The following is a 24,684-nucleotide window of genomic DNA, read 5'->3' as shown; positions in this document are numbered from 1 at the left end:
TTCTCTACAAATGTATTGGCTATTCTATAAAGAAAATCTCACAAGAAAGGAGACACTGCTTTACAAGCCCTGCCTGAGATCTGAAAACAAGAAAATTAGGAATAGAAATGTCTGAAATGCAAGAATATTGGGAGGATATTTAATTGAATTATATTCTTTCAGTTATGTCCTTACACACACATTTTCATTTAATGTGAAACCTAAACTTGCTAATTTGCCAAAAGAAAATGTCAGATTAGTGATTAATTTGCTTTCATCAAGATGTTTATTGGAACCTGATTATATTAGCATGTATTCAGCAAATAGAGTTTTCATATTTCTTAACATCCGAGTAATACATCCTTTCAGATTTTACAAGTTATGCTGCTAATAGATACAAGTTAGGCTACTTAGTTTAAATTTTCATTTTATATAGTTAACAATTTTTAACACTAAATCTATAACTGAGTAGGGAAAATTTAGTTTATTATTGATGGTTAGCTTTCTAAGTGTTTTTTAAAAATCATACATTGTGAAAGAATTCTGGGGTTTATTTCAGTACATGGGCTGTATTAGTAATAAGCTATTACCAAAATAATGCTCTATAACCTCCAAAACTTCATGATTTACAAAAATGTGAATTTATTCCCCTGCTCAAGGGTGTACATTTGACTGCAGTTTGATCTAGGCTGGAGAAGTTGGGCAACTCTTCTTCAGCTGCCGATTGGGGTTACATCGGCTTTACATGTCTTTCAGTGTTCTTGGACCAGTGTGTCTACTCAGCAGTTCCTGTGTAAAGAGTGAGAACACAAGAGCCAAACTTGACTGTGCAAACATGTTTAAGGCCTCTATGCCTATCATCCTCTAAGGTTCCGTTGGCTAAAGTTAGTATGTGCCCGAAACCCAAATCCATGGGGCAGGGAAATACACATGCCCCCAGAGGGGTGGTGAAGGGTAGAAGGAGTATTTACTGAACAGTAATCCGATAATCCAAACTATTTCATGTGTTTTGTTCTTTAGGTTAAACACTGTATAATACCGAAAGGATCCCTTTCTGTGAATTAAGGTGCAGGCAAACTATCTTTTTTTTCAGGCATCTAATAATATTATGGTTAAGTGTTAATTTAAGTGTAAATTTGCCAATCCTTATTTTAGAATCCCAAGATGAATTCTTATGTGTTTAAGCAGCTATTTGACTTGTTTTTGGTTATTTTCATTACAGATATATAATCATATATATTATATACATATATATATGATAGATTGATAAAGCTCACGCGTTACTTTTTCCTCATATTTTTCCTCTAAGAGCAAACATAGCACTGGTAGGAGAGAATAAATGGAAGAATGGATGCCCTGTTAAACTGTCTGCTCTGCCAAGGCAGAAGCCATAGCTGTCTCTGCTGCTGTGTCTCAGGACCTAGACTAGTACATTGCGCTGAGTAGACTGTCAATGAAACTCAACTGACTGATTACCGACTTGCAAGAGAATCAACCACTGTGGTGTCCTGTTTTATCTTGGCCTCACTTTGCATTAGTACATACAGTACCAGAGAATACAAGTAATATTTTCATTATTGTGATAAAATACAAATAACATAAACTTTATCATTTCAACAGTTTTTACTTATTTGCGTGTTTGCTGTAATACATGCTTCAGCTTTCCTTTTTGTAAAACAATAATATCCAAATGGTATTCTCCCATTTCTTCCCATGCTTTTACTACATTCACAACTGTTGTACAATCATTGCCACTATGCAGTTTCAGTAGTTCATCATCACCCCAAATAGAAATCCTGTCCCTATTAAGCAGTTGCTCCTCGTCCCTCTTCCTCCAATCCCTTGGCAAACACTAATCTGCTTTCTGTCTCTATGGATTTACCCATTCCGGACATTTCATACGAATGGAATCATATAGTATTTGGCTTTTTGTGTCTAGCTTATTTAGCAGCATGTTTGCAAGGTTTATCCATGTTGTAGCATTTAGTACAGTCATCGCTTGGTATCTGTGGGCAGTTGGTCCTAGGACACAACCCCACATACCAAAATTCACGTGTGCTCAAGTCCATTATATACAATGGCATAGTATTTGCATATAACTTATATCTTCCTGTATACTTTAAATCATCTCTAGATTACTTATGATAGCTAATACAATGTAAATGCTATGCAAATAGTAGTTATACTGTATTTTAAGAATTTGTATTATTTTTATTGTTCTTTTATTTTTTTCCTAAATATTTTTGATCTGTGGCTGGTTGTATCTATGGGTGTGAAACCTGTGGATACAGAGGGTTGACTGTACTTCATTTGCATGGCCAAATAATATTCCATTGTATGGATATATCTATTTGTTGGTTGATGGATATTTATGAAAATGTTTTATATACATAGTAATTGATTTAAGATATCATTTGAGATCTAATACATTAACAATCTAAGAGGTTTTGTTTGATTCTCTCTGGAGAACACATCAGTGAAGTGGGACTGTTCTATTAAGCTGAGTTGGAAATGGAAGAAGAGAACTGGAAGATTTTCTAGCAAAATAATATTAACAGTGAATGGTGAACTTCCACTGCCCAATTAAACTGTGATAGTGTGATTTATTTTTTAAGCTTCAGTCAAGATTTTTATGATCAGATATCACAATCACTTGACAGCAGTTTGGTAGGGAACCAGGAATTGCAGCTGCTTATTTTAATTGTGACTTTGATCTTGTATCTTTTACTTATTTGCGGTAACACATGCTTCAGCTTTCCTTTTTATAAAACAATAATATCCAAATGGTACTTTCCCGTTTCTTCCCATGCTTTCTGTGCCAATTTTATGTGCATTTTCCAACCTCCTTCTGCTCTCCAGAAATGTTTTAAATCTCAGATCATGTGAGATTCTGATTTAAGATTTAAAAATACTTCCCTCCCTGAAGGTTTATTACCCAATTAGTATCTGAAAGGATCTGCATAACTATTTCATTATCCATATAGTCCAAGAGGAGTGCAATGAAATTAATTTAAAAGCTTGGAAAATAAGATATATGAGTAAAATGAAAGGAATTGGCATTATGTAACTTGGAGAAATGAAGGCCGAAATCTTTAATACATGAAGGACTATAATATAGAGGAGGATGAATGATTTTTCTCTGTCTTCCAAGAGAATAGAATAAGAGAAAATGGATTTAAGCAATAGCAGCCTGGATTTAGATCAGAAAAAAAAAAAAAAAAAAAAGGTTTCTAACTCTAGGGAGTGTCAGGTGGTTTATCAGTGTCCTTGTTAAGCCCCAGCAAAGATTTAAGGAAAAGAAAGTGGAGGGGAAGAATTACTTTGTTAACGTTGTTTATTAAGAGATGTTCCTAAATACCCTTCCTTGTGAATGTCTAGACTATGATAGATTACTACCTGTTTTGGATGATCACAGTCCCTAAGGAAAACAGGAGGCACCAGACTCCCATGTTTCTCCTCCATAGAAGTGCCTACTACATTCTTTGCAGCAGGAAACCATTTAATACAATTTAGTTAAGTGAATAATCCCCTCTTCTTAAAGATGAGACAACTGAAGTAGTATAATTGTCTGCCCTCAGATCAAGCAGCTAGGATTAAATTCACACAGTTATTTAAGACAAAAATGTAGATTTGTGGCAGAAAATAGATTTCTACCTGTTTTGGACCTAGAACGCTGGATAACAACCCGGAACTGAAATGGGGGGAAACACTTCCTGCAATGCCCTAGATGCCTGGAGGGTTTATAGATCAACAATTCAGTAACCTTCAATCAGTGAAGTCAGTCGGAGACCTGGTTCTAGTGAGGAAGATACACCTAATACAGAGCCATTTATTTTAAAATGATTTAAAATAATATGTTTGGTAATATTTACTGAGTTCCCACAGTATATGAGGCATTGTGTAAGTTCTAGTGGGAAGCAATGCATAAGATAAAAAAGATGCCCATGGAATAACTTGGAGCTGAACTATCCCTCCTTTGTAAGGCATCCATGCAATATGAAGGTTAAATGTTAGGGAGAAAGTAAACAGGAAAAAGTACAAAGCAAGCAGCTTTGTGTTTTCTCTGAAGGTATCGGAGGGCAGGCTCACAGACTTATCTCTCCACCTTTTAGTCCAGCCCAGGTTGACCTGCTCCCCTCAGCACTTCACTGTATTCTGCTTCCAGCATGTACTTGTCAGATCCCCAACTAGTCCTATGCAGACCTATAACCTACATTTTCATTCTCTTCGTGCCTCAGACATCAGGACTTCCATGGTTCTGAAGGGAGGGAGAGCAGTTAAAATGGCATTTGAAAGACTGCTGTTTTGGTCCAGGGTGGGTTAGTCACTGGCAGGGCACAGACAAGAGCCCTGGGCCTAACTCTGAGGTGCCAGTGTAGAATCTTGTTTTAACTTGTATGAGACTAGTAAAGTAGTGAGAATTAAAATTTATCATGGAGTGAGGGAAACTGTCAAGCAGCATTGACAGTAGATGCCGAGAAGTAAAAAGGAAAAAAAATTGTTAAAATACTAGTTATAACAAATATGTAAATTGGCAATTAGGTATATAATTGCTATGTACCACAACAATGATCATCATTAAATGTCGTATTCATTTAGCATATAGTTAATTTCATTTCAATACAACCTATTCCTTTGCTCATTTTTCAAAATTTGCTTTTGTGACTGGTTGTTTGGGGCATATAAAACAATATAGGGGACGACACCCATTTATAGAATAAAATATCCATCTCTATAATTGTTCCTGACATTTGGGTTGCTGTTTCATAGATAATGCTGGTTAAAAAAAGATTGTTATGTTAAAATAGATAATATTTCAATGATATTTCTAACCTGAAACAATTGCATATTGTTTTAGTTGCCTTAACTGCCTTCCCTAAAGAAAACATACTTATTTTCAGGGCTGGCTGCTGTTGGCATAATAAAAAATTGTTCTTAACATTAAGTTGAGAAGAACTTTAATCAATAAGACTGTTTTACATTTGGCAATTTCAGAGTTTCTAGTTTCTACCTCCTGCTTCCTTAGCAAAAACTGAACAGAGAACTGGGTTTTCTGTTCATGAGATACTTTACTCAAGCATTGCCTAAAATTGTTTTTTTTTAGGTAAGATTTAACCAAAAGATAATCAAAAGTAGTTTTTTCTTGGTCATGTCTCATCCTTGCTTGGGCATTGCTTTTAACCTTGATGAAAGTAGTATTAAGTTTGTATTTTGATTTTAAGATTGAAAAGTTAATGTAGGCACTAAGGAAATCAACTAAAACAAAACTTGGTAATAAACTTTTACAATTATGAGAAAAAAGGCAATTAGTTCCTTGATATCAGATAGGCCCTGGGCTGACCCACTTAATGAAACTTCTTTAACCCTCTATTGTCTATGATCTGAGTTGAGCTGTAATTCTTTGTCATCAATTTGATGTTTGCTTTTTTTCTTTTCCCTTGAAGGAATTATCCCACATTCTTGGCAGCCTTCCTAAACTGCAGTGGAACCAAGGACTTTGTGTATTTGAATTTTTAATTGTAAACATTGTGACAAGCATTGGCAAACTGGGAGTTGGCAGAGTTGGTGTGATGTCATAGAAAATAATTTCCTTTGTTTTATTTAAAAAAGGTTTCCAAGTTTCCCCCAAGTAAGTCTGGCTTTTATCTCAAGCTATGAGAGAGCCGTTTACCAGATGTCAGAACCAAGACATTGTCTTTGATTTCTAAGGACTTTACCCAGGGTGACCTGGATTATTCCTCTCTGTGAATTGAATGCAAACCTCTTAAATATCACTCCATTTCTCCAGGCCACTGCACTGACTCTTTCTTCCATTTATCTTGCCCTATTTATCTTCAACCTTTGTCTTAGGCAATACTTTCTCCCTCTCAATTCCCTTAGCACAAAAGTGATTCTCAAACACTGTCATATCCTTCAAATATATTCAGAAAAAGATACTGATCTCCAGACTGATTTCATCCTTTAGAAACATGCAAGTTACAGATTCATGAGTCTGATGTCTGTTAGTGGCACAATTCTGTACCAGGTTATTAAACAAGTGGTTTGTTAGCACTTAGGATAAAAGTCAGTGATTAATTATGAGGGTCTACCTAAATTTTCTAGGAACAAATGGCAAACCAATTTCTCCTTTAAATAGGTTCCCTCATTGGGAGGTCTGAGAAACTAGACAGGGCGTTTTGATTCTGGCAAGGCATTAGAAGTAGTTGCTTGAGATGGCTTCTTGGACAAGATGGAGAAAAACAGATCTGTGTGAAATGGCTGTGTCTGGTAGGAACAGTTGTAGCTACTCAGTAAAATTATATAATTTAGGAGATGGTCTTTAGGGGTATGCAGAAGCTTCTAGTCTTACCCCAACCCCAGTAACCATTTTGATTTATAATTTGGATGGGTCATGGAAAGCCCTTTTTCATTCTCTTGTTAACTAAGTTCTATTTGATCTTCAAAACCCCATTCCAGTGTCCCCTCTTAATGGAAGTTTTCTGTCACCCTCAAGTCTGATTTAGAAGTCTTTCCTCTGTACTCCTAGAGAGTTTTTCATGGTGTTTACCACACTGTACTGTGGTTCCTCATTTACCTATTTTCTTTGCTAGACTATAAAGTCCTTGAGGTGAAAGACCAATCTTATTTAATTTTGTATCCCACAGCATCTGGCACTTAGTATCCATCAGTAAAATTTTGTTGAATAGGTAATTGGATGAGTGGATTAATGCTATACTTATCCTTATTTTTACATGACACAAAAATACATAATGTGACAAATAACAGAATTAAGATTCTGAGAGAATTAAGTGGTTTTAAAAATGGGTCCAATTAAAAAGATTTAGTATCTCTACTTCATTGATCCTACCATCTTTTATCGTCTCTTATCCCCTTGCTATTCTCTGTTACCTGTTCACCAAGCTTAATTTCATGCTTTATCATTATAATCACTCTTTTGTGCCTCTCTGGATTTGCCTTTCACACATGCATAACTCTGGATAAATACAACTCTTTACTTACATCATGGATAAACATGGTTGGGGAAAAGCCCACCAGCGTGCTGACTTGCTGCACTTTCAATTCATGACTGCCCACATGAAATGGGCTCCTAGCACAGCCAGCAATCATTGTCTACATCCCTAATCCATTTTCTCACCAACTTACTCAGATGGCCATTTTAGACTTTTCCCCCTCTCTCCAAATGCTATCACCACCTCCTCATTCTTGCTCTCAGCAGATGACCATTCTTCTTCTTCACTGAAGTAATGTAAGCAATCCAATGAGAATTTCCACATCATCAACACTTCCTGTGCACCCACATACTTTGCCTTCCTTCATTTTTTAGAGAGATGAATTGTCTGTTGACCCAGTACATAGCCACCATTATACACTGGATCCCACTTCTCTCATTTCCACAAGAATATCATCCCAGCAATTACAGCACTCCTTACAGTCATGTTTCTTCCTCTCTACTATGTCATATTCGTAAGCATATAAACATGCTAATATTTCCATGGGATTCATGAAATTTTTACAGCATCAAAGAGCCTCATTAGAATCATTTTCTAATGATTCTTTATAATCAGTACCACATTGTCCATTTTGTCATCACCTGCCTGTTATTTGCAGCCTTGGAGATCACACCATCTCGTAGCACAGCATATTGTAACAAACTGATCTTCTCTTATTACATGGTGTGACTAAACATGTCTAATCCTAAAAAGCCTTCTTTAAAAAATGAAAAATAAGTGATTCGAATGCTTATAGTATTTAAACTCTCAGATAAATTATATTCCATTGTACCATAAACAATTGTTATGAGGAATTTAAGAAAGAGTAATGTGTATAAAGAACTTAGCATAATACATGGCATAGAACAATTGCTTAATAAATGATTTCCATTATTATTGTACAACAATTTGATATATATTTAGAAAATCGTGAAAAGATTCAGTATCATGTAAATAATTTTGCTTAGCTTAAAGAGAATACTCATCAGCAAGTGAGATCTGTGTCCTCAGACATGAAAAGCTCTTATAAGGAAAGGGACCTATAGTTTATGTGGAGCATCATCATGCCCAAAAAGGACAGAATCACCTTTTTAATATATAGACAAAATTCCTAGATGTGTGACCTTGTCAACAGTGCTCTGGCCTGCCTTAAGAGGAGGTGACATCTCCAGGCCTGCAGGTATTCGAATGCAGAGGGTACTTATCTGTCACAGATACATCTGAAGAATGCTTTTACAAGTTGGGAGACTTGAGCAGATGATAATAATGTTCCTTGCTCCATAAGTACATGTTCATATATATATTATATGTATTATTTTTATATATTATTTAGATATTTATATATATTATATATATATATATCCACATTTCCATTAGAACTGTTCCCATATACTATCCATATTAGCTGATAAGTTCCTAGGTAGCAAGAGCCATGTCAGTTTTAACTGTTTTTTTCCAGTCTCTAACCAAATGCTAAGAATATTGTAGATACTTGGTATTAGGATTAGAGCAAGCTAATTGAATATTTTTCTTTCCATTGAAGGAGACTGAGAGTTTCCATCCATTCCTGGAAATCATTAAATTAGGATTAATGATTATCTATACAGAGAATCTATACTGCACGACTTGATGTTAGACAAGGTGAGAAATTCGTTTGCTTATTCAGCCTGTCACTTTCAAATCATTCAATAAACATTAAGTGCTTCTTACTTTGCATTAATAATACTTGATGTTAGGGAATCAAAGATTATAAAGAACTTTTCAGCTCTATTAGTGTGATTTGTATTTACGCTGAAAGACTAGATGTGAAGAATATTTAGATGTGAGATATATGGGGACGGTTTAGCCTACTTGATGAGGAAACTAAATTATACTATAAAGTTTTATTTTGAATATACTTATATAAAAATTCATGGTTGTATTAGTTGGAGTTGTTGTATTTTGATAGAAAACCCAATCTAAGGCTGGGCATGGTGACTCACACCTGTAATCCCAGCACTTTGGGAGGCCGAGGTGGGTGGATCACCTGAGGTCAGGAGTTTAAGACCAGCCTGGCCAACATGGTGAAACCCTGTCTCTAGTAAAAATACAAAAGCTGGGCGTGGTAGCACGCACCTGTAATCCCAGCTACTTGGGAGGCTGAGGCAGGAGAATCACTTGAACCTGGGAGGCAGAGGTCACAGTGAGCCAAGATCATGCTATTGCACTCCAGCCTGGGTGACAGAGCAAGACTCTGTCTCAAAAGAAAAAAATAAAAAGAAAAGTAAAGAAAAGAAAACCCAATTTAAGCTAGCTTAAGCAAGAAAGGGAACTCATTGGATCATGTTTCTGAAGTCTAGGGTATTTCTTGTTTTCAGCACTGCCAGATCCAGTTGACAGACATAATGAGAATGAAACCACCCTTTTTATCTTGGTCCTACATCCCTTCAGAATTTGGCTTCCTTCTCAGGTGAGTTTTCTCCTTGGGCTGTCCCGTAGCAGTGCAGGCTTGTGTCTTCCCAAATTCAAGCATAGCAGAAAGGAAAGAAATTCTCACTTAGTGTCTACGGCCAAAGGTCTGGAACCATCTCTGATGTGGTCATGCGCTCTTTGCTTAATCAATTGTTGTGCTTGGGGACAGGGGAATGATGTTTTGATTGACTCTTAAGGATCAAATGTTCACCTCTAGACCTAAGGATGGAGTTGATTCTCTCTGAACCACTTGGTTTGAGAGTTGGCAAGAAGTGTCATCTGGGTCCTGTTATTCAAGGAAGAGGGAGTAACCAGTGAGCAGCCTCATAAGTATCCACAGCAAAGATACCTGTGTGAGGTGTAGAACTGTTAGAAACCTCGGGAGTTGGTAACAGGGAGGAGAACACTGGGGATCAGATATTCTATTTAGAAATGTGGTTTACTGTGTTTTCTCTGATTGTGTTATGAGACAGTTCCTTTTTTCAGTATTACAGGGCAAATATATTGTTAATCCATATAATAAGGTATTATCTGGTTTGCAACTTATTTATATTGACCCAGGGACTATTTTGAGAAGCTTCAGATAGACAGAAGGGGTTATGATGCAAACACCTCTAAAGTAGAATGTGCCTTTAAAGATTTTTAGTTTCTTTGTGTTGCTAAATGTGTAACTACCCATGAATGTGCATTACAGATAATAAATGTTCCAGTTTTTGTAGCATCTATTGCTTTCAGCTTCCCTCATGAAACTGCCAAGTCCTTCCTCTTTATTGAAAAACAACTGCAACAAGGGCAGCAGCAACACAGCTAAATGTTCCAATGCTATCCTTAAAGATTTATTGTGAAGATGAATATTAACTTATTTTCAGAGGGGAAAATATATATAATTTTAATTCCATATTATGTAAGAATTCCATGGATGCATTACAGGTACCTTCACTCTGCCAGATGCTGTGAACTTATAAATTCATGTAATTATCACAAAGCCCAGCAAGGCAGATCTTATCTCCATTTTTCACATTTCTCAAATGTCTGATTACCCTTGCCTATCTATTTATATTTCGAAGAGAAGCAGCAAAATACTGATTGGAATCAGTGTGTTTGGATGGGACATATAGACTGATGGATATTATCAAGATGGCTAGCAGTCTTTTCCCTCCAAATATGAGTTTCTGTTGATTTTTATTCTGGAACGATGCTCAGAAAAAGGATTTTCCAACGTCCTTCCTGTGGGGTGCAGTGATGACTTTTAGCATATTGACTCTGGGCAGGCAGAGGGGCTTAGGGATTTTATTATTTTTTATGCAGATAAAATGGAATCCTCCAGTTTTCAGTAAGGCACTATGCCCTAGCCTCCTCTGTCCTTGATGTCCCATTCGGGCACTGGGTTAGTAGTTGGGTGGAGATGGGAGAGGTATGGGTGCTCAGCTGTAGAGACAGGGACCTGAAGTTTTCACTGCTCCTTATATGGACTTGCAAACTGGCTTAAATAATGACTGCCACCTCCATTTCCTGAAACTTTCCAGGGTTCTGAGGATCAGATTGGCTTGCTTCTCATTCATATTGTGCCAGGAGCTTTGATCTTCCTGATGAGTAATTTACCATTTCCCCATATGCTTTCTGCAATCGTATATTTGGCTCAGGGTTATAGAGATCTCCTAGTTGCACAGAAGTTAAAGTTTTCGTTACCCGTGTCTTTTGAGGGTGATTTTTAAAAGAAGTGGGCAAAAATGTCTTTACTATCTTGAAACCAGATGTCACCTAACTTACAACTCTCTCTGTCAGTTTCTTCATTTGTAAAATGAGCTAGTGGCTTCTAAAGATATAAATTCTACCATTATTATTGTTTTTATACTTATATAGTGGAGTGTGTGTATATTAAATTACTACTTTTATTGATGCAGGACAAATTTTTCCTGTAAACAAGGTTTGAAAAATAGAATCTTATATGTTAATTAATTTCATATCATGTATATTAGTACAAGTTCAGATGTATGTGCAGTGATGTTATAGAGTGCCTCATATAAAAGTTATTAGTTAATTGAAGCATGTGTTTGAAAATGGGGCATCTTCTAAGCAGACTAAACTAGATATATGAGAAAATGTGATTGTTTACTAACTGCCCTAGTATAAGAGCCTTGTGGCTTTGAACAGTGACTTTTCAAAATGCAACCAATCTAAACCTGTTTTTAGGTGATACAACTACTTGATTTTAAAATAGTTAAAATATATAAAATATATATATTTATTATAACTATAGTTAAAAATACAATAGGAACTGTAACATACCTTTCTTTTTGGAGTGAGTCATTTATTCTATTATGATTCAGATGCTAACTCATGAATTGGAGAAATAATAATTTTTAAAACAATGTTTAAAACTTCCATGCTCTTCCATTGTAAAATCTTAGGATGTAACAATTCCCCTTTGGAAATTCACTCTTAGAAAGCCAGTTACAAAATAATACAATATAAAAGAAATTTCAATCTACATTTAGGATTTGCCTGTAACACATCAGTCTGATTCATAAGCCAAAAGAAACATTTTTATGTTTCCATTTCTCCTTCCCTCTTTTCTCTCTCCATTTCTCCATTTCTCTTCTAAGTGCCTTTAGTTCTGTGTTCTGTTTTGTCACTAAGAAAAAATTTTTACATGTTTGACCAAAGGCCAAAGGTGAATGCCAAGTAAACTCAGTCATTTCTTTGAGGATTAATGGTGAGATTTCTACCCAGCATGCCCCAGGTTTGCTGTGTTCAAGTTTTGCCAAGATAAATCTCTGGGCAGTCCAGTACTTGTTTGGAAGAGGACTTGAGAAAAGTTTAATCATTTGTGGGGTTGGTTTTTTGACAGGTCAGCAGAAAACTGCTTTATTGAATCCAGATTAATGTGTTTGAGTAAGACTCAGGAAATAAAGAGTATTGGCTTTGGCAGCAGGTTTGGGCAATAGGCAAATGCAGGGCGTTCTCGGGAAAGCCACCAATAAGCATATGTATCTCTCAGGAAACAAAATCCCAGGAACCCATAAAGAAGCCAGTTTTCTAGCTGGGCAGACATCAAGTATCAATTGTTCTTAGACACAGTTGGATAGAGAAGGAAAAACTGGGCCCTGGCCTTGGTTCATCAGATGACCATGATCTCTAATGGCAACAACTGCAATGTCAGCAAAACCATGGGTTCCCAGAAAACTCTCTTGGAATCTCTAGTGAAGACCTAGGAGTAGAAGGATAACTAGAAATCAAATTATTATGAAATAGGGGTGAAGAAATAAAAATGGGAACATCAGGCACAGAATGAACATACAAAGGGAAGAGGAAGGAAGTGAAAACATCCTAAAAGAGTCCAAAGGGACATATGTTCCTATATGCAATGTCATCTAAAAAAGAGACTGGCTACATGTGGTTGTCTTTTAAAGCCCTAACAATTTGCATTTCTCAGGAGTGATCAGGCCCTGAGAATCTGACTCATGCTCACCAAAATACTTTCATGACTGAGGTAAACACAAAAATGATGATTTATTAACAAAGGAAAATATAACTACTATGTATCCTGGGAGTACATGCAAGAGCATGAGCAACACAGTCTTTCCCTGGAGACCAGCCTCCATGAGAAGCTTCATCATGGCCGGAAACCATAGACAAAGTACAATGATTTCAGGAATAAAATCTGTATCATTAGTCTGTTCTTTCCTCAAAGTCAAGCAACTTAGGAATCAGAAGTTGTTTGGTGATCTTGGATGCAGAACAAAGGGTCTTTAAAACCAAACCAGTCTAGGGACACATGATGCCTCTATTGCTTGAGAGGGATGGTTTTTCTGAACGGGCCAGGGTAGTCACAGTGTGATGGCAGTAACTATCAAGTTCCAGTTCTGCAATACAGCAGCTTTGCAATTAGACCAGAATAAGCATAAGCAATCTCCCTTTTTGATTTACTTGGATTTTCAGGCTTGTTCAAACCTTATTCCTAAATGTACTTTTATTCGATGATGGAGTCCTTCTCTGCAAAGGTTTACTTCACAGCTGATGTTCACCCACTGTATTCTCCAGGATCTGCCTAGCTCTTTCATCAACCAAGTAGAGAATCAAATGACAATGAAATAGAAGTAACTGTGCATATACAGTAGTCCCCGTTTATCTGTGGTTTTGCTTTCCATGGTTTCAGTTTCCCACTAAAACAGGTGAACACAGTACAATAAGATATGGGGGTGGTGGTTGGGGAGAAAGTGAGACCATATTAACATAACTTTTATTATAGCATATTGCTATAATTGTCCTATTTTGTTATTAGTCATTATTGTTAATCTCTTACCATTCCTAATTATAAATTTAACTTAATCAGAGGTATGTACGTATAGGAAAAGAACATAGTATATAGGATGCAGTACTATTTGCAGTTTCAGGCATCCACTGGGGGGTCTGGGAATATGTCCCCGGCATTTCCAGTCTTCATTCTTGCTATGACACTGGTCAGTCCTCAGAGTTGCAGTTTGGTTTTTGGTTAAATATAGGGAGGGAGGGATGTTTGGTTAAATATTGGTAGGGAGGGATGTTTCAGAGTATATCATTTATTACTTATTTCCATGTTCTTTACTCTTTGAATTAGGAAGCCTATATGAGCGGGGCCTCTGTGGTTGATTAAGGGTATCAGTTCTTCAGCTCCTGAGTGTGTTATTGCGGGTAACCACGTAATTGATTGCAGGGGGGCCCACTGATGAGGCTGCTAACATTCCATTTTAAACCTGAATCCCCTATGCCCTTAATCTGATTCATAGGCTATAGAGCTATTCCGGGTCCCCAGGAATTAGTGTTAGCTCAGAGCCAGCATGCAGTAGTGCAAAGGGTGTATTTCACATTCACCAGTGCAAAATTATTTAATGCTGTACGTTCCTGTGTAGATGGACAATATAAATAGAGAACATTTATTGAGCACTTACTATGTGTCAGGCACTATTCAAATACTTGTTTCTAAATGTTCTAAATGCTGGTATCTCCATCTAATATCTAAAGGCCTTGTTATAAAAAATATTTTTCCTGGGCTCACACAGGAACATATATAAGGAATGGGCAAGCTATACATGTTAAACCCTCCATGTATTCCATCTCTCCAAACAAGAAATGGGTCTCTAGGCTGGATGATAGCTAAATCAAACAGAGAGACCTGGTAAATGTCTCTTACATACACGTGGATCCACCTCATTTTTTGAACTGTCGCATAGTATTCCATTGATTCGATAACCCATGGTTTATTTATTCTCTTCCATCAACAGACATTATAGTTTCTCTGTTTGTTGCTACTTCAAACAATACTTCAATGAATAGTTTTATATGTCTCTGAACACCTGTGAAGGTTTCTCTAGAATTTCTACTGAAAGGAGGCTTTTATTAAGTTTGTTTACATTTTGCCTCTGTGTTTAGAGAGGCCAAGTCCCTATATCCCTTCCCACTTAAAGAGATGACGCAGTAACTATAGTTATGAACTATGAGGAGCAGAGATAGAAGGCTGTTCAGGAAAACTCAGTGAATGGTAAATAGAACACTTCCAAATAAACAAATGAACAAACACATAGGCAAAACCCCCAAGGCCCCAAACACCTTAACCAATAATCTTGTCCTAATAATGAAAATCGACTTCTGTGTAGATACCAGAAAACTGAAAATAGGACAAGCAAATCTTGGCCCCCAAATCTGAGCAGGGACAATTAAAACTTTAGAATAGACTCCAAGTTTCAAAAGACAGATTTAAAAACATAGTTTTCTAAGCCAATTATATAGAGTTTTACACAGCCAATGCTCTCATCTATTTTTTCCCCTCCAAGCTTACAGGAAAACACTGTTTATTTCTGACATTCGGAAAAGCTGTTTCAGCCTCAGTGTTGATTGATAGTAATAGATATAAGAATTAATAAAAGAGATGTGTTCGGTGAGTCACCAGCACAAGAGCTAAAACAGGCCACATCCCAAGGTAAATGAAACAGAATCTAGCATCATCCCATGGTGTTTTGAAGCTATGATTGAAAGTCAGAAGGGAGGAATATGTGTTTGCCAAGAAACGTCAATGCTTTTGACTTCTTTCAACCTAGACTCATTGGTTGCATTTCCAGGGAACTGATGATGTCTGGAGGGGAGAGTATAAATCTAAAGTCAAAAGCCCTCCTGAAATGGATTTGCTATAGCTTCTTATTTTAAATGCATAGATGTTTCATGGTAAAAATTTTGAAATGGAAGATGTTAGCAGGAAGTTATAGGCTAATCTTCAGTCATATCCAGGCAGGTCTGCCTGGTTTTTCAGTAAGGGTAAAAAAAAAACCCAGGAAATCTCATGTTTCTCATATTTCTACTCATATCCTCTTACTAATACTAAAAAATGACAAACCTAAAAACAAAAAAAAAGCCAAATACTTCAATCAACAATCACTCTAATAATGAAAATCAGCCTATATAGATATCAGAAAACTGAAAAAAATGAGAATAAACAATATCATTGATTTGATATTCCATATCATTATAATCACAATACTTTATCATGTTTTCCAGTAAAGAAATTTCATACGTAATTGACTCTAATAACATAAAGAACCCTAAATTTGTCTGTTCACTTTGCAATTAAAAGTGTTTCTCTAATTTATTGATGAATCTCTATCTTTGGATAGTATTATTGTTACTATGAGGTAGGAAGGGCCAAATGTATGGACCAACGTGTCTCCTTCAAATTGCCACTGCTTCTTTTCTAGTAAAGAACATGTAGAATTTCTTCCTTCATCTACTTTGGGCTCTTGCTTGACATTTAATTCAGTTACTTGGGTTCTGGTGAACTTACATATTCTGAATTATGTGGAAAGGCTTTACTCCTCCATTCATTGTTGCTCTTTAAACAAACTAAAACAAAGACTCAAAAACTTTGCGAAAAAATTTAGCAAAAATACGTAGCATGTATATATGGGCTGAATTATGTTCCCTCGAAAATCCGTATGTTGAAGTCCTAACTCCCAGTACCTGAGAATGTGACCATATTTCTCGATAGGGTATTTACAAAGGTAATGAAGTTAAAATGAGGTCATTAGGGCCAGCCTAATCCCACATGACTGATGTCCTTATAAAAGAGGAAATTTGGACACTGACACAGGGAAGATGATGTGAAGGCACAGGGAGAAGACAGCCACCTAGGAGCCCAGGAGAGGTGCCTGCAACAGACACTCCCCTCACAGCCCACAGGAGAAACCAATGCTGTTGACATCTTGGTATTGGACTTCTAGCCTTTGGAAAAGTGAGAAAATAAATGTCTGTTGTTTAAGCCACCCAGTCAGTGTTTCTTTTTTGTGGAAGTCTTAGCAAATTTATACTGCATGGATGCTTTACTCCTCAGACTTCCCTGCTTGAAACCCTCATACCACTTCAGATTTGAAAAATACGTATCTACACACTAAATAAAAAGTTATTATGTAATTGTTTCTCTCCCTGAACTCAACATGAGTTTTGTGTCTTCACTGGAAAATATTTTAAATTTTTAAAAAAATGTATGTAAATATTAAATATATATTATATAAAATATATAGTATCAAATATATATGCTATATATTTTAAAAATTATATATAATATATAATATATGTATGTATATATTTAATATGTATAAAATATTTTTTTTTGTATATGGCCTATGTATCATTTTAACATTATCCAATTCCTGGGTCTCTGTCAGGGGCCTACATTGCATGTATACTGTAGGATCTTCCACCCGCATGTGCCTGGATTTCTTCATGATTTTTCTTTTCTACTTTAATGATGGTTTGTTATTTATAATTTTGAGGGACCTAATATAGAACTGATTTTAAAATGTCTATAAAGTAACAAAAGACTAATCATACTTTTTGACATTATTAACAGCTGTATTCCCATCTTCTGATTTTTAGATATGCATTTAGCTTGCTTTCATGGCCTGTGGCCCACAGGTTAATTATATACTTTGTTATTTTAGGAATCTGGACAACTTACTCTTCACTATAAAGGTTTATTTTTCCTCCTTCATACTTCTATCTATGTAGAATACTGTCTCATTACCTCAAGATCAAATTGAATGTATGAATGCATGATAGGCAAATTCGTGTCACAGGTCAAGTGTTATGCCCAGTTTGCCCTTGGCGGGTAAATTGGAAATAGGGTAAGAATACTCTGAAGTCCTTAGTTTTGAACTTACATTCCAATTGGACGATACGCATATTTAAGATTAATGTTGCAGTGTCTGTCTATATATATATATCAGCCAGTAGAAAACTGTGAGAAATTTTGCAAGTTAGAAAGGACACAATGCTGAGAATCCCCAAGCTTAGAGTGACCTAATGTAGAGAAGGAGGTCAAGGGACAGCCGTCAGAGTAATTAAATAGGAGCTAAAATCTGAACAGTACAACTGTTCTGTCCTGTCATTTACACCACTATACTAAATGGCAAGCACAAATACATCTCAATGTCAGGATAAGTCTGAAAAGTATCAAAATTAATCTCTTTTGGGTCTGAGCAAGAAGAAGATTAGATTGTGCAGTGACTTGAGATGCCCACAGGCTGAAGGCAAGAAAAAAAGGAACACTCTGCTGTCAGGAGGTTAAACCTTAAAGTGCTTCTCTGCTGAACTCATCACCTTCCTAGGCTGGCAATGGGGAGAGGGCATGAGCTCCTTGCCTACCTGCCAGTCTATGCCTCAGGAAACTTAACAGACACTGTCCAGTAGACCCACCTTAACTATTTACATAGAACCTAAAAGTAGCCTTTTCACTCAAAGTTGAGACCTGGTGGAACATCAGACCTATATCACCACAGAGGATTGATGAAAACCAATAGGAGGACAAGAATGAACTAACAGAGCCACTGATCCAAGGTTATAAAATAAATAATTCAAGGAACAGATGAAAACTTAACCAAAGACACCTTTTACAAATCTTTAGAGAGAATCAAGTGGTGATTATCTATTAAAAGGAAAGAAGAAAAAGGTGTGAGAGGAGAAGGAGGACAAAGATAAGGCTCTTATGAAGATGAGTAATTAGAGAAGACAAAAGTGGTTCTAGAAATTGAAAATCTGATTGGCAAAGTAGAAAAAAATCTAATGCAAGGGAAAATAATTAATTAAAAAACACTTAACAGGAATTCCAGAAAGGAGGACATGAACATAGCAAATGGAGGTGATGAAAAGGAGGTGACAGAGGAATTTCCCTTGAGCTGAAGATTTGAGTCTTCAGATTAAAAGGGTGCACTTATGTGTCTACATCCTACTGAAATTTCTAACCTCAAGATTAAAAGAAAATTTTTAAAGCTTTTAGAGAGAAAATAAATCATTTAATCAATCAAACTCACTAACATGTAGGTGAGAAATAAATGAATAATCAGACTTCCAGAGGCTTTTTTTTTTTTTTTTTTTTTTGTCTGTGAGCAGATGGAAGACCTTACTCCCGCTCCTCATGCCCACATAGATTAATTTTAGTTTGGTCATCTGGTTCAAACTTGACTAATTATCTTAATCACCTGTGAAGCCTTTGAAACGTACAGATCCATGGGCCCTACTCTCAGAGATGTAGGTGTATTAGATCCAGGGTGTGGTCTGTAAGTCTGTGTTCTAAAGAGCTCCTTGGTTTTGAAACAAGTGGCTTAGCCCACAGACACTGATGACTCAATTCCATTAGTTGTTTGGTGCACGTGAGGCTCCATTCCATGGATATGAGCTCCTCATGCTAGACCACAAGGCTGACTCAGTGTGTTCTGTCTGAGGCCATATGAGTCTCATGTGGCCAGCACCCAGGCCACAGAAATTATATTCATGGCTTCTGCTGTATTTTAGACTAAACATGTCTTAGATGACAAACCATAAAAAGATGTAAAATATTTTTGCAAATCTAACTCTATTGGTAACTGTTATCTTTCGTTTCTGACCCCCCAATCGTTGTTTGAAGGCTTAAATTTCACAAATAGAACTAAGGGTTCAGTAAGAGTTTTGCAGTTAAATTGCAGCTGTTCCATTCATGTGGATTTAATTAGAAAGATTTCTCCAATAACATTTTACAGATTTATTTGTAGAGAAACCCCCAGAGTGCCCTTTAATCCTGTCGAATGTGTCATTAAGGAAATATCTTACACTGACTGCACAATCAGAAGTTATATGAAGTAAAGGTGCAGCGTCTACAATACAATACATGATGTAAGCTCTGACTAGCTGGGTTAGTTATGCTCAGGAAGTCAATGATCCACCATCTTGTCGGATCCATGCAGTCTTAGCAGACTTTCTTCAGGCCATGGATGTTTGAATCCACTACTCTTTGCATATTTAAAGACAGAGAAGGCAGATTCTCTGCAGGGAGATATAAAGAGAAGGTATGCCATGCCTGTAGTTGAATGCTTCATGGTACGTGGTGTGAAACTAACGTTTTTACCTTTTTGAAGTATTAGGAAAGAAAACATATGTAGGTGAAAGTGGAATGTAATTTCGAAACACTAATCAGATGAGAAGCACTAATTTAGTGTTACTTTTCTTTTGGTCTACTTTTGAAACAATGGCAGACTTTCGAAGTCTCTCCTTTCTTTCCTGTTTGAATTTATTTTCTGATTTCAGTTTAATAAAATAAAATAGATTCATCAGAAACTTTTATGACATTTCCCTGCCATGGCTCTTTTTTCACCCTGATTCTTCTGTCCAGTGTGTTCCTTTGTTCCTTTCTTTAGCCTCATAACACTCTTTCAGACTGTTTTCAATCTTAAAGGAAAAGGGAAACCTGAAAAAAAAAGAAACATTAAAAAAATCACTTTCATAAGTAGCGATTCCCCTTTTGGCAACACTAAACCTCACTAGCATTAGTTTATGTGGGTATTGTTCAGCTGGGAGAGCTTCCCCTTGGAGGTACAGTCATTCAATTTCTCTGATACACGCAATGGTTAATTATGTTTCATTTTCATTTTCTAATCAGAAAAGAAGAGTGCTAAAAGAAAATTTGGCTTTGAGGAAATCTCTGTGTGTTCAACTGAGTGTGTGTTGGAATTTCCAAAAGATTATGCTCCTTTCAGGTCCAATAAGTTAGAAGGAAATTTTGATTACAGTTCCTGGTACTTGTGGAGAATGTGATTAAAAATTGATTAAAGGCCTCTCCAAAGATATACTTGAGATATTAGCTATAATTTTAGAAGCTAATAAAAGTCATGACCTGTATACTTCTAAATTTCTTTTAAAATTAAAAAATATTTGCTTGACCCAATGAAATAAAATGAAACAATAAAAACCTAGTTTATATGAGAACCCCAAATGCCATGCTAGTTATCAAATCCTAATAATCATGTGTCCAGGGGAGACGAGTTCCCGGTAATCCTTCTTTAGCCTTTACATGTTTGTGATATTTATTTTAAACACTTGAGGAAGTCAGTGTGACATAGATTCCTCTTTCCTTTTCTTTAAATTGAAGACACATTGAGTACTATCACTACACTATAGAAATAGAATACTAATTCTATTAGAGAAAAAGGTGACATTTATTTTTTCTTGATTTAGAGGACAACTTATGTAAATTACCAAAAAAAGGCAGGAGATGTCAAGTCTTTCGCATAAAATTCAAGTGAGATCAATGCATTCATTGACCCATCACCAAGGGATAAATTTTTTATTGCATCCTATATATTTGTTCTAAGAATTCTGATTGTATTTTTATTGTTTAAAGCTATTACAAATAGTTTGGCCACATCTTAGAATTAATGAATGGTTACCATGACCTCATTCTTGGGAGTGTTATCATTTGAGACCTTGTGTTTGAAAAGTGTCTGGAACTGGCAATACTATTGATGTGCTACTCACCTTTTACATCTACATACATTTATCAGAAGCAGATTTTATGTTTGCATAAGTATTAGAAGGAACTTTAGAAACAATACTACCATGTTGTTTTTGGTTTCTTTTATTGTTAGAGTCCTTACTGTTTAGAAACAGTTTTTAATATTCCATTATGTTTAATTATGTTGAGAAAATAGCAAGTTTACACTACAGTTTATTTTAAATAAAAACAATTGCAAAATAAAATTTAAAATAGACTTTGCCATAGTTTTTGCAAACCTGGCTTTTTGCTTGTTTTTTTCATTTTTAAAAAATTGTTGGAAAATGTTTCTGGAGAACTTCAAATGAAATAAAGTTAGACACAGAATCACATTTTAGAGGTATATAGAGGAAAATGTAGGTTTTCATTTGCATTCTTTTTTTTTTTTCTGTATGGTGAAAATTTGGTTTTATTTCTAAAATATACCAATACTTTTTTTTTTTTTTTTTTTTTTTAATTTGAGACAGAGTCTTGCTCTGTTGTCCTGACTGGAGTACAGTGGTGCCATCTCGGCTCACTGCAACCTCCACTTCCCAGGTTCAAGTGATTATTGTGCCTCAGTCTCCTCCTGAGTAGCTAGGATTACAGGTGTGAACTGCCACACATGGCTAATTTATTATTATTATTATTATTATTATTATTATTATTATACTTTAAGTTCTGAGATAGATGTGCAGAAGGTGCAGGTTTGTTACATACACGTGCCGTGGTGGTTTGCTGTACCCATCAACCCATCATCTACATTAGGTATTTCTCCTAATGCTATCCCTCCCCTAGCTCCTCATAGCCTGACAGGCCAGGGTGTGTGATGTTCCCCTTCCTGTGTCCATGTATTCTCATTGTTCAACTCCCCCTTATGAGTGGGAACATGTGGTGTTTGGTTTTCTGTTCTTGTGTTAGTTTGGTGAGAATGATGGTTTCCAGCTTCATCCATGTCCCTGCAAAGGAAATGAACTCATCCTTTTTTATGGCTGCATAGTATTCCACAGTGTATATGAGTCACATTTTCTTTATCCAGTCTATCATTGATGGGCATTTGGGTTTGTTCCAAGTCTTTGCTATTGTGAACAGTGCCACAATAAACATATGTGTGCGTGTGTCTTTATAGTAGATTGATTTATAATCCTTTGGGTATATAGCCAGTCAAATGGTATTTCTGGTTCTAGATATTTGAGGAATTGCCATGCTGTCTCTTCCACAACGGTTAAACTAATTTACACTCCCACTAACAGTGTAAAAGCATTCCTATTTCTCCACATCCTCTCCAGCAGCTGTTGTTTCCTGACTTTTTAATGATCACCATTCTAACTGGCATGAGATGGTATCTCATTGTGGTTTTGATTTTCATTTCTCTAATGATGAGTGATGATGAGCTTTTATTCATGTATTTGTTGGCTGCATAAATGTCTTCTTTTGATAAGTGTCTGTTCATATCCTTCACTTTTTGATAGGGTTGTTTTTTTCTTGTAAATTTGTTTCAGTTCTTTGTAGATTCTGGATATTATCCCTTTGTCAGATGGATACATTGCAAAACTTTTCTCCCATTCTGTAGGTTGCCTGTTCACTCTGATGATAGTTTCTTTTGCTGTGCAGAAGCTCTTTAGTTTAATTAGATCCCATTTGTCAATTATGGCTTCTTAAGAAGCAAATTATATTCTGCTTTATGTTACTATTTTTTTAAACATATTATGTCCCCCTCCTAGTTTCTACACTCTTTTGGAGTTTATATACCTTCCCTAAGATATAACCAAATCCTGGGCACATAGGTGCCTTGGTATATAAAGAAATGCACAACTCAAGTTTCTACTTTACATCTGTATCACAAAGCTTGGCATCAAATAGTTTACAGTCTATTAGAGGAGGAAATTTGTAGACTAACTGTAATGCAAAGTAGGATGAAATAAACACTTTAGTGGTGATATGAGTAAAACAGTGGTGAAACCTAAAGTAAGAGTGATTAGCATAAATTTGGGAGTGGAGGAAGGAAGGGGATTAGTGCAACCCTCACAGAACGAGTGACATTGAGCCTGACTCTTTAAGAATCAGGAGCACTTCTGCAGGCTAAGGAGGTAGAGGAAACATGGGTTTCTAGCTTAGGAGCCATAAAAAGAACTACCCATATGGGGAATAGAAATCAGCCCCATAAACCTGGACCTTATCTTACCAGAGGGAAGCAGTGGTGCCACATCACCTCTGTTCTTAAATCCCACCTCAGGAGTTCACACTTTGTTCTGCCCAGAGAAAAGAGCCAACAAGGATTTCTGGAGGAGAAATAACATACTATGAGCTGTGGGACTAAGGAGAATGACTTTGGTATCAGTAGGCGGGGTTAATTGAAGCAGGGTTCTCCAGGCAAGGTATGGTGAGCCTCTGAAGTAGAATGATGGTGAGAAAAGAAAGGGAGGGGGACAGAGACGGTGACATTGTGAGGTATAATTAATAGTGCATGGACACAGCCCTGTCATTGTCCTTAGCATACCTGAGGGTTTCCTTGTACTTGCAGGACACAGTTGGAATCCCTGGCATGACACACAAGTCGTCTTCCACCTGCACTGATTCCTTTCTCTTTTCCCTTTGCCTTCCCACCCTCCTCACACAAGCATGGCATGCTGGGCTCCACCTATGTAGACCTTCTCTCCATGCTTTATGCTTTCACATGTCTCCTTCGTTTTGAATTTTATTCATTACGCTGGATGTATTCTTCCCTTCTCCCTAGTTTCTGAACACCTACTTAGTTTTTTAAAGCCCAGCTCAGCTGAGCATGGTGGCTTACACCTGTAGTCCCAGCTAAGGGGTTGGGGAGGGTTGAGTTGGGAGGATTTCTTGAGTCCAGAAGGTCAAGGCTACAGTAAGCCATGATCGTGCCACTGCACTCCAGCCTCGGTGACAGAGTGAGACCCTGTCTAAAAATCCAAAAATACCCAACCCAAATGTTACCTTTTTTTGGAAGCTTTCCTAACCAGATCTCTACTGCCCCCAGCACTGCCACACCCATTGCTCCCTGGACTTAGTCACTCTGTCTCTTGCCTCCCAGAGCAGTGTATTTATCCTTTTAAAATAAAACTAACCACAGGACACTACACACCCATTAGGCTAAAATTAAAAATTGTGACAACACCAAACGCTGGTGAGAATGCTGCAAAATTTGATCACTCACACATTGCTGGTAGGAATGAAAAATGGTACAGGCATCCTGGAAACAGTTTGAAAGTTTCTTTATTTAAAAAAAAAAAAAGATCTAAACATTCAACTATCATATGACCCACCAATTGTACTCCTGGGTATCTATCCCAGAGCAATGAAAAAGTGTGCTCACACAAAAATCTGCACACACACATTCATAGCTTCATTGGAATAACCAAAAACTGAAATTACCCCAGATGTCCTTCAAAAAGTGAATAAACTGTGGTAAATACATACCATGGAATACTACTT

The 24,684-nt window shown here is 36.5% G+C and overlaps 1 long non-coding RNA gene across 1 annotated transcript in view; it reads left to right on the top strand.

The window, feature by feature from the left end:
- Positions 1-9,419, top strand: part of LOC102123043 (uncharacterized) — a 90,113-nt gene extending 80,694 nt beyond the window's left edge. Inside the window, exons 2-3 of the long non-coding RNA XR_001491559.3 lie at positions 8,512-8,609; positions 9,326-9,419. This is a non-coding gene — a long non-coding RNA (uncharacterized lncRNA). The remainder of the gene's footprint in view (positions 1-8,511; positions 8,610-9,325) is intronic.
- Positions 9,420-24,684: the final 15,265 nt, after the last annotated feature.

Source organism: Macaca fascicularis, chromosome 6 (genome assembly GCF_037993035.2).
Source record: "Macaca fascicularis isolate 582-1 chromosome 6, T2T-MFA8v1.1".
NCBI lineage: Eukaryota > Metazoa > Chordata > Mammalia > Primates > Cercopithecidae > Macaca > Macaca fascicularis.
The sequence above is the reverse complement of the archived record's forward strand: the minus strand, read 5'-3'. Positions and strand labels throughout refer to the sequence as shown.